Here is a 12,308-nt window from a genome sequence, read left to right as displayed (position 1 = left end):
AAGGGCCCCGGTGCAACATCTGCATCCCCTGTTGCTACGCCAATGGCTACAACCAGGACACACAGGGTCTTATCTACGTAGGCATCTGCAGTGCAGATATCATAGGTTCAAAACTCCTTGAGCGTCTGGTTCACAAACGCCTGACCCAGTACCTCAATGCCAACTCACTACTAGACCCACTGCAATCTGGATTTCGGCCTGCCCACTCAACCGAAACGGCTCTCACCAAGGTGGTCAATGACCTTGCCTTAGCTAAAGCTGAAGGTAAATACACCATTCTCCTCCTCCTTGACCTTTCAGCAGCTTTTGATACAGTAGATCATCCCCTACTCCTCCAGTCCCTCCAATCCATGGGCATTCACGATCTCGCCCTGACCTGGCTTTCATCCTACCTCTCCAACCGATCCTTCACGACCTCCTTCAATGAGTCCTCGTCCACCCCCAACCACCTCTCAGTGGGAGTCCCCCAAGGCTCGGTCCTTGGCCCCCTACTGTTCTCCCTATACACATCCTCCATTGGCAAGGTTATCTCCTCCATGGGTTTTAACTATCATCTGTATGCAGATGACACCCAAATCTATCTCCACACCCCTGACATATCCACCACTACCATGGACAAGGTCTCCTCCTGCCTATCTGCCATCTCCTCCTGGATGTCCGCTAGGTTCCTAAAACTAAATCTAGACAAAACGGAATTTATGATCTTCCCACCCCGGTCATCCCTGGACCTCCCAGATGTGCAGGTCACTGTTAACCACACTACTATTCACCCTACCTCTCAAGCCCGCTGTCTGGGTGTCACCCTGGACTCCGCACTCTCCTTCACTCCCCACATCCAAAACCTCACAAAGTCCTGCAACTTCCACCTTCGTAACATCTGTAAGATTCGCCCTTTCCTGACCCCTGCCACCACCAAACTCCTCATCCATGCCCTCATAATTTCCCGCCTCGACTACTGCAATGCCCTTCTGTCTGGACTCCCTAAGACCCGAATAGCCCCACTGCAGTCCATCATGAATGCGGCTGCCAGAATTATCCACTCCTCCCATCGCTCCACCAGGGCGGCTCCCCTCCGTGAATCCCTCCACTGGCTTCCTATCCAGTCCAGAATCAGATTCAAGATATTGTGTCTGACCTACAAATCCATCCACAAAACCTGTCCAACCTACATTTCTGATCTTACTCAGAGATGCACACCAAGCCGCTCACTCCGCTCCTCCAATGAACTTCGCCTGACCGTCCCCCGCATCACCCAGTCCCATGCACGCCTCCAAGACTTCTCAAGAGCCGCTCCGACACTATGGAACTCCCTACCTCCACCCATTAGGGCAGCCCCCTCCTTCAACACCTTCAAGAAGGCCCTCAAAACTCACCTTTTCACTCTTGCCTACCACCCCTCACAATTGCTCTAAACGCAGCCGAACTCTGGTCCCCTACCTCTCGTGTCCCTACCTCTCCCTCTAGATTGTAAGCCTTTGGGTAGGGTCCTCCTCCTTTTGTGTCCTACCTGATCATGCACCTCTATTACTGTGCACCCATGCTATGGGTCTGAGTGAACCTAACTTGCCTAATCTCCATGCTCCCCTCCAGTGACTGACTAAGCATTACCTTGTACTCATACTGTGCTGTGTGATCTCCATGCTCCCATCCAGTGACTAAGCATTACCTGGTACTCATACTGTGCTGCATGGTCTGGATTTCTTGTATTCCTGTATTGTCATATTGCTGTATGTCACCCCTAAATATTGTCTGTAACCTAAATTAATGTCCAGCGCTGCGTAATATGTTGGCGCTTTATAAATACAATAAATAAATAAATAAATAAAATAAAAATAGGTGATTAAAAAATGTTTGCTATTTATTGGTTAGAATTTACCACTCTTATCTGCGTCATATAAGTTCATAGTCAAAATTGTTGAGAGCTTTTTCTAGTAGCTGTATGATAAGGACGCTGGCAGCCAAGAGGGATGCAGTCAGTAGGAGAGCAGGGAACTGTAGATGAATGCTAAAGGCCATCAAGAGGCAAGCTAAATTGTTGGCTCTTATATCTACTCAGAGTGCCCCTTTAGCCAGCTGCGGTGGGCTCTGATCACTTTCCCTGGCTTGATGTGAATTTGGAGCAAATCTCCCCCAGCTGAGACGTTTAATCTCCTGCGAGCCCCTCACTCAGATTCTCCATGGCCGCTGTGACAAGATGTCGCTGTGATGTGAAGAGAGGGCGTCAGCCTGCTGCTCAGAGCGTGGGATACAGCGGCCGGGGCTGGGGGCAGCACCAGTGGGGTCCATGAAATCCCCTTAACATTGTTCTTATTTCCAGCTCTGAAATCCACATCTGTGTCACGGGCAAGCTTTGTGTCCTGGTAACGGCCGAGCGGCCCGTCCTGCAGAGAATGTCCTGGGAATGAGCCCCCCTCACCAGCACCTTCTGCTAGAAGATAATCCCCCACCTCTACTTCCTAGGCCACCGTATCCAGCACATCGCTGGTTAAAGGAAACCCAAACTGAGAGGCATCTTCAGGCAGCTACTGAAACCACTCCCTTTTATTTAAAAAAAAAATGCTTCTTGTCTGAACCTTAGGCCCATTTTCTGACTCTCTCCAAGTCTTTGAAGCCAGAGGAAATGGGTCAACAGAACAGGAAGAAAAGGTACACAGACAGCAATATTTTTATTATAATTATGTATTGTACTTATAAAGTGCCAACAATAGATAAATAAGGATATAGATAACAAAACACCATTCCATGCAACAGAGATTTTAAGTCTTAGAGTCCACATCGTTTCAGTCCAAGTCGGTTTGCAAGAAAGGTACCTGGTGAAGGGGTACATGATCAAGTTGGACATAGTAGGGTGGGGGGCCTTTCCAGAGGGAGGTGGTAGGGATACACTAGGTAGTGGGCCACTAGGGACTCAGAGCTAGTTATGGCATTGCTGCAGGGATGGGGGTAGGCCATCTTGAAGAGGTGAATTTTGAGGGCTTTTTTGAAGATTTTGAGTGATGGGGCAAGCCTGATGGGTGGTAGAAGAGAGTTCCAGAGAGTGGGGGGCAGCTCTTGAGATGTCCTGCAGTCTTGCATGGGAGTGGTAGATGCTCGGGGCAGTCAGGTGAAGGTCGTTGGAGGATCGGAGGGGGCGGCCGGGTGTATGTAGGTGGATGAGTTCAGAGATGTAAGTCCACGTCTGACGTCTCCCCAATATACGCAAGGATTTTACCTCCTCCCCAGCGTAACCAAATTTGCACACAAGAGAAAACCTCAAGCTGCTCCACATACTCAGGGCTGTACAACTGACATGCCACTTAAGCTAGCCATATCAGTTGAAAGGATCCGCACCATCTAAAAATAGGTATTTTATTAAAGCTCTTTAAAACATCATAGGCAAAATTCAAGTGCGGCCCGGATCACCATTGACGCACAGCGTTTCGGATATAATCCTTCCTCAGAATGGTTCCAGTACACACTGTTATATTCACGCATGTTATGCCCATTAAATACACAGGTAGAGGACCTGATAGAGGACTGCACCCTATCTCAACAATTTGCATATATACATATTCATGTCAGCAGGAGCCAATAGAAATGTACCAACTATTTGTAAACAGTATAGAGACCATCGTGCAAGAAGCAACCAATCAAATAAGTTACATCAGGCTGATCAGGTCAACGAAAGATATGCCGAAAGAGCGTTCCCTGGTCCATGTTCCCAGAATCGTTTACCACGGGAATGGACGTAAACGAGAATTTGAACGATTGTGCTAATAAGCGTGGGAGTCTATGGGGATCGGCGCCGGGATCCGTCACGGTGGTCGTGATCGCTGCACGTTGCTAAACATCATTTAGCTAAGACACGAGGAGAACCTACAAACTCTGTGCAGATAGTGCCCTGGCTGGGCACCCCGTGCTGCCAAGTTTGATGGAATTGGAAGCAAACTGATCTGTTTGCTCTGAATCTTGAAATACAGAACCATGTAGAGTCGTGATTTCAATAAATTTCCATTGGATTGGACTAGTCTGATCAGAACCAGACCACTCCATGTGAAAGGACTGGACCCTTGCTTGAGCCTTTGATCAGATTGTTCAGCAATAAGCGATGAATGGTTTGCAGATTCACTATTGTTTGACCAGATATAGAGGATTCCACCATCCCTAGCGCTCTGTCTCATTGGACACCAAGTTGCTGAAAGCAAAAGTTAATTTCTAACTATTATGGAGGTGGCTGAAGCCTTGTGTTCTTCTGATCCCTCCAGGGGAGCATTTTTAGGGTGAGTAAATCACAAGCTCCAGACACAAGTAACACAATAGCACAAACTAACAATTTAAGTGTTAGCTTAGTGATAATTGCAGACAGCTACATGTCACTTGTGAAATGTTCAGGGCTGTGAGGGGGTCACCAGTCCTGACCCCAGGCCTGACCTCAGCATGAGACATGAAAGGCTCTAATAGGTGGGGCAGTAGGCCTCTCAATCACTGCTAAGCCTCTGGCCTGGCAACATTTGAAGACCTGATTGCTACTGTTATGTAGATGACTCTGGCCCTGGGGCTGTCCATTCACATTATCTTAGGGAAGCTACTTATAGAACAGGTCCAGCACAGATAATCAGGGCTGCTCACCTCCTAGACAGGAAGCAGAGGGTGGATATGAAGACAAGAACCTTCACAGCCATTCAAGGTTTTATTCCCCTTAATGGTGACCTCAAACAACTCCCCAGTCTTAAGAATTTACAGCAGGAAAGTCCTGGCGGTTCTGCGGTTTTCCCCAGATCTGATAGTGTTAGTTTGGCCAATTTATGTGGAAACTCCAGAATGTTATGTTGGAAGAGCCAAAAGCAGCCTTAAAAATGTTCAAAAGTGAAGTATTGCCACCTTAAAGTAAGCCTAAAGGGCGATGAATGTGGAGGCTGCCATTGCTAACGCCCTCTAAAAATTCTACTTGCCTAGCTGTCATGCTGAACCCCTGTTTGTAATACTTGGTTGTACCTATGTTCCCCGTGTCGTCTTATTGTGCTTTGTAAAGCTCTGTGGAATATGTTGGCGCTATATGTTGGAATATGTTGGCGAATATTTTGGCGCTATAGAAATAAATAATAATACTTGCTGTTACTAAGTATGCGGATCAGGAGACCTCACGACTATGTGCTTAAAGGACAACTGAAGTCAGAGGGATATGGAGGCTGCCATATTTATTTCCCTGTAAGCAACACCAGCAGTGGGTAGCGACAAGCAGGAAATCATACAATAACGATAATCATAGCTCAGTGACATCTGGATCTAACCCTATTAGGTTAGCAGCAGCCCAAAAATAAATTGTGTCAGTACACACTACCAAGGGCTATCTCATATAAGCAATGCTGAAGTTCAAAAGGATGGTACCCTTTAACTTCCACTAGGGCTTATTTTCGGGGTAGGGCTTATATTTCAAGCATGCTCAAAATTCAGGGTAGGTCTTATTTTCAGGGAAAGAAGGTAACAGATGGACCCATGAATCTGCATGAGGAAAAAGGTCCGCTTACCACTGGGATCCACGTCTCTGCTACCGACTTAATGCCCCTGCCTCGCCTGTCTCACGCGTTCCGCAGATCCCTCAGCTTCCTCGGAGATGGGGGGAGTAGTGTATTGGGGGTCCATTACATTATGTGTCAGTAACGTATTGCTTATATGACATAGCCCTTGGTGGTACATTTATTTATTTTTGGGGCTGCTGCCAACCTGAGATTCAGACATAACTGATCTATGATTATTTTTACTACTGTTATAAGTATTGTATGATTTCCTGCTTGTTGCCACCCACTGCAGTGTTTTTAACTGTTTTTACTCGGGAATAACCTCCCTAATACACTTTGGTACACTGGACAATTGTTTTTGATTCGTTCCTTGCTATATGCATGACTTTGCTTTGTCTCACTGGTTTCTTTGCCCCATCTTTGGCAATTTATTTGACTTGGCTCTACACGTGTTTGTAGTGATCAGTGTAATTTACCAGAAATGGGAGCAGGCGAGACCTTGTAAGGGCGCCATAAATCACTCGATTTTTGGCATTGATATCTGGCCGTTTACAATAGATTTCATGCTGAAGTCTATTGGAAATCTGTCTGCAGTGTGTGGGCAGGCAATAGATGCCTCTCTGATCAGATGCAGAGAGAGATCCATTTGCAGCTGAATACTTATTGGAAGATGGATCAGAGTACCTCACAGCGACCCCTCCCGAAGAACGAGCGTTCTTTGATCCATCTTCCTACCCACGGGAACACGCTACGGCACACGCGGCACTTTGCGCAAGAGTCTTAAAGATACGATCTACCTTGACATACATAATCGTTGCAAAGCATTAGTTTAACTATGTATACGTACCCCTATCACAAGATCGTGACAGATCATTCGTCATTCAAAAAATTGCTGGTCAGCTGAAACATCCCACAAAAGGTCGTGACGTTGGTACGAGCCCTGGGGGTCGATCTGGTGGCATGGCACCTGCAGTGGACCATAGATTGCACAGAAGATCTATTGTGCAGATGTGTTCTTGTTTTGACATCCCATCTGATTAATTACTAACTGAAAAAAAAAAAAACAATCAAAGTTTGGCTGTGTGTCAGCATGGTTGACTGAGAGTCTTGCCTGACTCAAGTGGAGGAAGGGGGGGGGGGGGGATAGGCTGCCAGTGAGCTGCTCACCTCTTCCTATACCTGATCAGATTGCTGTAAAGAACAAGCAGATGGTAAGAAACACCTGAGAAAACAGACTATATAATCCCTCCCCCAGGGTAGGGTGGGGGGGGGGGGGGGGTGTCATTGTCACAGTCAGTAGGTGGAACACAATGCCTACCCTGAGTAATGTCTCATCCTGAGCTTTGAACAGACAGCTGTCACTCTGCCTTTCATTGACAACATGCCAGGACACTGGCCAGGGATGTGGAGAGATACCCCAGCTGGGACACGCCAACAGTCACATCTCTCTGAACCTAACAGTTGCCAACTCTGATGACTCCCTGGAGAGTCATGGATAGTCTGCTGCACCTTCATACAGTTTAAAGCAAATTCAACCAATGCTTAGGCCCTGTTCACACTTGCGTTTTGGCAAGTAAACGGACCGGATCCTGATCGGATCAGGACCTGATCCTGATCAGAACCGTACGGTTCCGATCCGGATCCGGTCCGTTTGTATCAGGCATGCATCAGGCTGCCATCCGGATCCGTGGGCAAACATTAGTTAAATTTAAATTAAAAAAAATGTTGGGGTCAGCAGAAGGTGCACCTGGTGCACATGTACAATCAGGTTCCTCCGCTGCAGGCCTCACCTCCACCTCCGACATTCTGCCAAACAGCTCCAGCACGTCTGTCACTGCTGCTCCACTCCAGACATGCTGGGCCCATGTGTCCCCATCCGAAATGGCCGCTTGGATACGCCTAGGAAGTGGGGTAGAATGTCAGGTTTTTGTAGGCAGTGTGTTCTGTGCCTTCCATTTCCCATTGGTTTCTGTGTTCCGGATGGTGCTGTCAGGCTCAGGTCCGGCTCCGGTCCGGATGCATGGGCCGGAGATCCGGACCCAAAAAATAGCGCATGTTGGAAAAGAGTCCGGATCCGGTCCGGCTCCGTACTCTACGGAACGGACGCGTGTGAACGTCTGCATAGACTTTACATTGCTATGCGGAACGTACGTTCCGTTTGTACAGTATGCGGTTCGGATCAGATCCGGAAAATCCGGATAGCGAACGCTAATGTGAACCGGGCCTTATACGTGGCTTGTTAATTGGGGCTGCATGACTCTGCATTGCACCTCTCTCTCGCTGCAGAGTTTGTGGGCTGCACTGGAGCCAGAGTAGACTAAGGCTCGGTTTCCATAGGTTTCGCTGGATGCAGCTACGGCAGCCAGAGCGTTTAGTCATCAAAGTACCCAGCATGGAAACTGGCCACCATGGCACCTCTCAGTAAATGTAACTGCAACATTTTAGGATGCACCGTTAAAGCACACCTAAACTGAGAGGGATATGGAGGCTGCCAGATTACCCGGCTCGCCTGCTGAGCCTCTGCCTCTAATACTTGTAGCCATAGATCCTGCAGATACAATACAATAACATTTATAAAGCACTTTTCTCCCATAGGAATCAAAGCGCATAGACATTGTATTGTCTCAGGGCAATACACAGTTGCAGGCTGGGACCGTGTTACAGAGGAAATAGTCAGGTGTTCATAAATGCCAGACCAAACCGGTGGCTTTTCAGTTTGGACTTAAAGGCTTCCAGTGATGGAGATGTCCTCATTGGGTGTGGTAGGTAGTTTCAAAAGCATAGAGGCAGCATGACAGAAGGCTCTGTTTCCAAAGGTCTGAACTCCCTATCCTTAGTGCTGCTGGCTGGGACTGGAGCTGCGTTGCTGTTGAGCACTGACTTCCCGATAACAAGAACCTCAGTTTTGTTGACATTTAGTTTTAGCCAGTTATCATGCATCCACTCCTGAAGCTCAGCTAAGCACACGTTTATTTGTGGAGTAGGGTCTATGATGCCAGGTTTGAATGATAAATATAGCTGGGTGTCATCAGCATAGCAGTAGTATGTCAAACCATGTTTTTGGAAGATTTTTCCAAGTGGCAGCATGTATATGGTGAACAGCAAAGCTTGGCTTCAAGTTGGAGATACACAGCCTTTTCTTAAAGAGGAACTTCAGCCTAAACAAACATACTGTCATTACGTTGCATTAGTTTTGTTAATTAAAATAGATAAGTAATATAATCTCTTACCCACCCTGTTTTAAAAGAACAGGCAAATGTTTGATTTCATGAGGGCAGCCATCTTTTTGGTTAAAAGGAGGTGACGGAGCATGAGATACAGTTCCAAATGTCCTGTGTGCTGGTCACCCCTCCCAGTTGCTAGGCAACATGAATAACAACATAGGAAATCCCATCATGCTTTGCACAGCATCAGGGCAGTTTTCTTTGATGGGTGGAGCTTAGCTAAAAATGCAGCTAAAAATGATACTTTGGTAAGAAAAACAAAGTTCTGACGCTGTTAAACTGTTAAAGAAACACCAAGCCTTTTCAGTTCTGCTGAGTAGATTTTTAGTCCGGAGGTTCACTTTAACTTTCATAACTTTCCCCAGAAAGGGGATTTTGGAGATAGATGTAGATGTTTAGAGCATCTGGGTCTAAAGGATGGTTTCTTGAGTAGCTGTCTGATGATTGCTTCTTTCAAACAGGTGAAAAACCTTGCTGCTTGTAAGGAAAGGTTGACTAGTTTATGGAATGCTGGTCTACATAGTTCAGTGCATTTTAACATGAACTTAGTTGGGCCAGGGTCCAGGTCGCAGGTAGTCTGACGAAGGTTTAAAAAGATATGTAAGATACCTTCTTCAGTAATTACCTTGAAATCAGAGCATGGTGGTAGGCTATTTTCACATCCATTATATGGTTCCACATAGGTTTCCGGTGCTGTGAATTAAATGGCAGATTGTACGGAGGAGACTTTGTCTTAGGAGAAGAGGGCACATTTCTTACACAAGTCCTGTGAAGGTCTGATGATGAGTTGCAGAGATTGTCAACTGTGCGGAAAAGCTGGGCTGGTCTGTTGGCTGCATTTGCAATCTCTTGAGACAGGGATAAGGACTTTTTCTTGTTGATCAGTATTTGATATTTTTTCACCTGAGCAATTAGGGAATGTTTGTCTTTAGAGGACTGATGTTTGCCCCTCTTGTGTTCCAGTCTGCGCCCCTCTGTCTTTAATTCTTTTACAGAGTTGTCGAACCAGCAAATGTAGTGTACAGCAAATGTAGTGTAGCGGTGCGGAACAAAAGCAGCTGAGTCATAGTGGTTATATGACCATGGAGTCAAGGCCTAAGTTGTGATCTGACAGTCCATCAAGATTGAGGTTGTTCTGCAGGTTTTGGGGGCGACAAATCTTTCAAGGAGTGTCAATTTATCAGTTTTTTCACTTGGTGTTTTACAGCTAGTGCTGTAGGGGATCAATAGAGGGTGTGGTGGTCTGACCAAACTACTGGATCAATTTCCACATTGGATATTAATGGTGTTTTTGACTGAAGTGTGACTGCATTTGCACACATGCTTGTTTCTGGTGTGAGATTCAGACGCTACTGCAGCCAAAGAGATCAGCAGGGCTGCCTGGACATTGGGATTGTTTAAAAGAAAATAAATATGGCAGCCTCCACATCCGTCTGAGTTCAGGTATACTGAAAAGCAGTCTCCACCTATCAGCAGACGAGAGACAAGATGGCTGCCCAGCGGCCTCCACTGATGAGAGCAGCACAGGGGGATGCAGTGATCAGGACACAGTGACTGACCTCTGGCCATATTGTACTCATCTGACAGCAACTGTGGACAATTATAAGAGTATGGATTTTATCTGAATGCCGGGGTCGCCTGGCCTCGGGCGCTGGAAGCTGCTTGACTTAAAGCCGCGCAGGTCTTTGAAGTTACAGGAGAAGAATTCTCGGGGCAATCACAGGAGCTTGAAGATGGCAAATTGAAGTCGGTGACACAATGCCGCGTTTCTGCTCACTTTAACACGATAATTCTTCTCTTCCTGTGCAAGGTGTGAGCCGCGGGCCCTGCAGGAAATGTTACCCCTGCTGACAAGGTAGCTCGTTTCAGCATTAACTCTCCATCTGCTGAGTGAAGGTTGCTGAGGTCACGGAGTTTGAGATAACTGCCGGGAAGAATGGTTACAGCAACAACTGACAAACATGAAGAGCTGATGAGGCCCAGTAATCGCAATAACGTTTGATCTGGCAGCATGCTGGCACTCTCTCGCAACACCCCATCACCTGCATCCAGATGTGAAGAGTGCAGAGAGGGGGGGGGGGGGGGGCACGACTGGCCAATCCTCAGATATCTCCTGGAAAATCTGGACTTGTGCGTCAGAAACTCATCAACCAGTCTGCTGTTTGTGGCCAGGTCATCAGTCTGATACAGTAAGTGCTACTGGGTGACTGATCTAGGAAAAGGTGATAGGCGGGTGCAGTGGTTAGCGCTCTCGCCTTGCAGCGCTGGGTCCCCGGCTTCAATCCCGGCCACAACACTATCTGCACGGAGTTTGTATGTTCTCCCCGTGTCTGGTGGGCTTCCTCCGGGTGCTCCGGTTTCCTCCCACATCCCAAAAACATACAGATAAGGATTAGATTGTGAACCCCTCTGAGGGACAGTTAGTGACAAGACAATAAACTCTGTACAGCGCTGCAGCAGATGTCGGCACTATATAAATACGTGTGTATATTTATATATACACTGTATATATGTATTATTTATATAATACTGGTAGTCCCCGACTTACGAACACCCGACTTATGAACGACATGCATTCTGTGTTTCCATGGGAACAAGTAAAAAAAAAATTGTTTTTGAGAAAATCGATTTAAAAAAAAAATTCAAAGAAAAATGGCTTTTAAAGTTGTATAAGCAGGCACAGGGGTCAGAGGTGACACAGGGGGACACTGGAGGCACAGGGGGGCACAGAGGAGGTACAGGGGACAGAGATGGCACAATGTTCTGACTTAAGAAAGGATTCAGGTTAAGAATGAGCCAACAATCCCTATCTCGTTCATTAACTGGGGACTACCTGTGTATACATAAATAAATATGTATTTTTGTACTGAAAAATGTGTTTGACTCTAAACTTTATTAATAATATTTAAATTAATCATTTCTTATTTTCAATAGTTAACATGAAGCCAAGCTTAATTAACATAGAGCCAAATTAATCCATGCCATGCACTGATGAGGATCAAACAATCCGAAACAGTCTGTATGCATGTTGGATTATTATGGCTCTGTACAAATTAAAGGGGAACTGAAGTAAGAGGTATACAGAGGCTGCCATATTTATTTCCTTTTAATCAATACCAGTTGCCTGGCTATCCTGCTGGTCTATTTCTCTGCAGTAGTATCTGAATAACACCAGAAACAAGCATGCAGCTAGTCTTGTCAGATCTGACAATGTCTAAAACACCTGATCTGCTGCATGCTTGTTTAGGGGCTATGGCTAATAGTATTAGAGGCAGAGGATCTGCAGGACTGCCAGGCAACTGGCATTGCTTAAAAGGAAATAAACATGACAGCCTCCATATCCCTCTAACTTCAGTTGTCCTTTAACAAGCTGACACATCATTGCATTCCAGCAGTTCTGGAGGTGTGTTTAGCTTCTAAGGGTACAATGGTTAATTTGCATATATTCAGCAGTGATGCACTGGGAGACATCTCAAGCTCACTCCAACCTGAATTATCGCAAATTCTTTCTGTTTTAAGAAAGCAAACTTTTGTTTTTCTTAACATCTTAGTAAGGGGGCTTTTAGGACCATTGTAGCCCCTCACA

The sequence above is a fragment of the Hyperolius riggenbachi genome, chromosome 12, assembly GCF_040937935.1.
Source record: "Hyperolius riggenbachi isolate aHypRig1 chromosome 12, aHypRig1.pri, whole genome shotgun sequence".
Taxonomy (NCBI): domain Eukaryota; kingdom Metazoa; phylum Chordata; class Amphibia; order Anura; family Hyperoliidae; genus Hyperolius; species Hyperolius riggenbachi.
The sequence above is the reverse complement of the archived record's forward strand: the minus strand, read 5'-3'. Positions refer to the sequence as shown.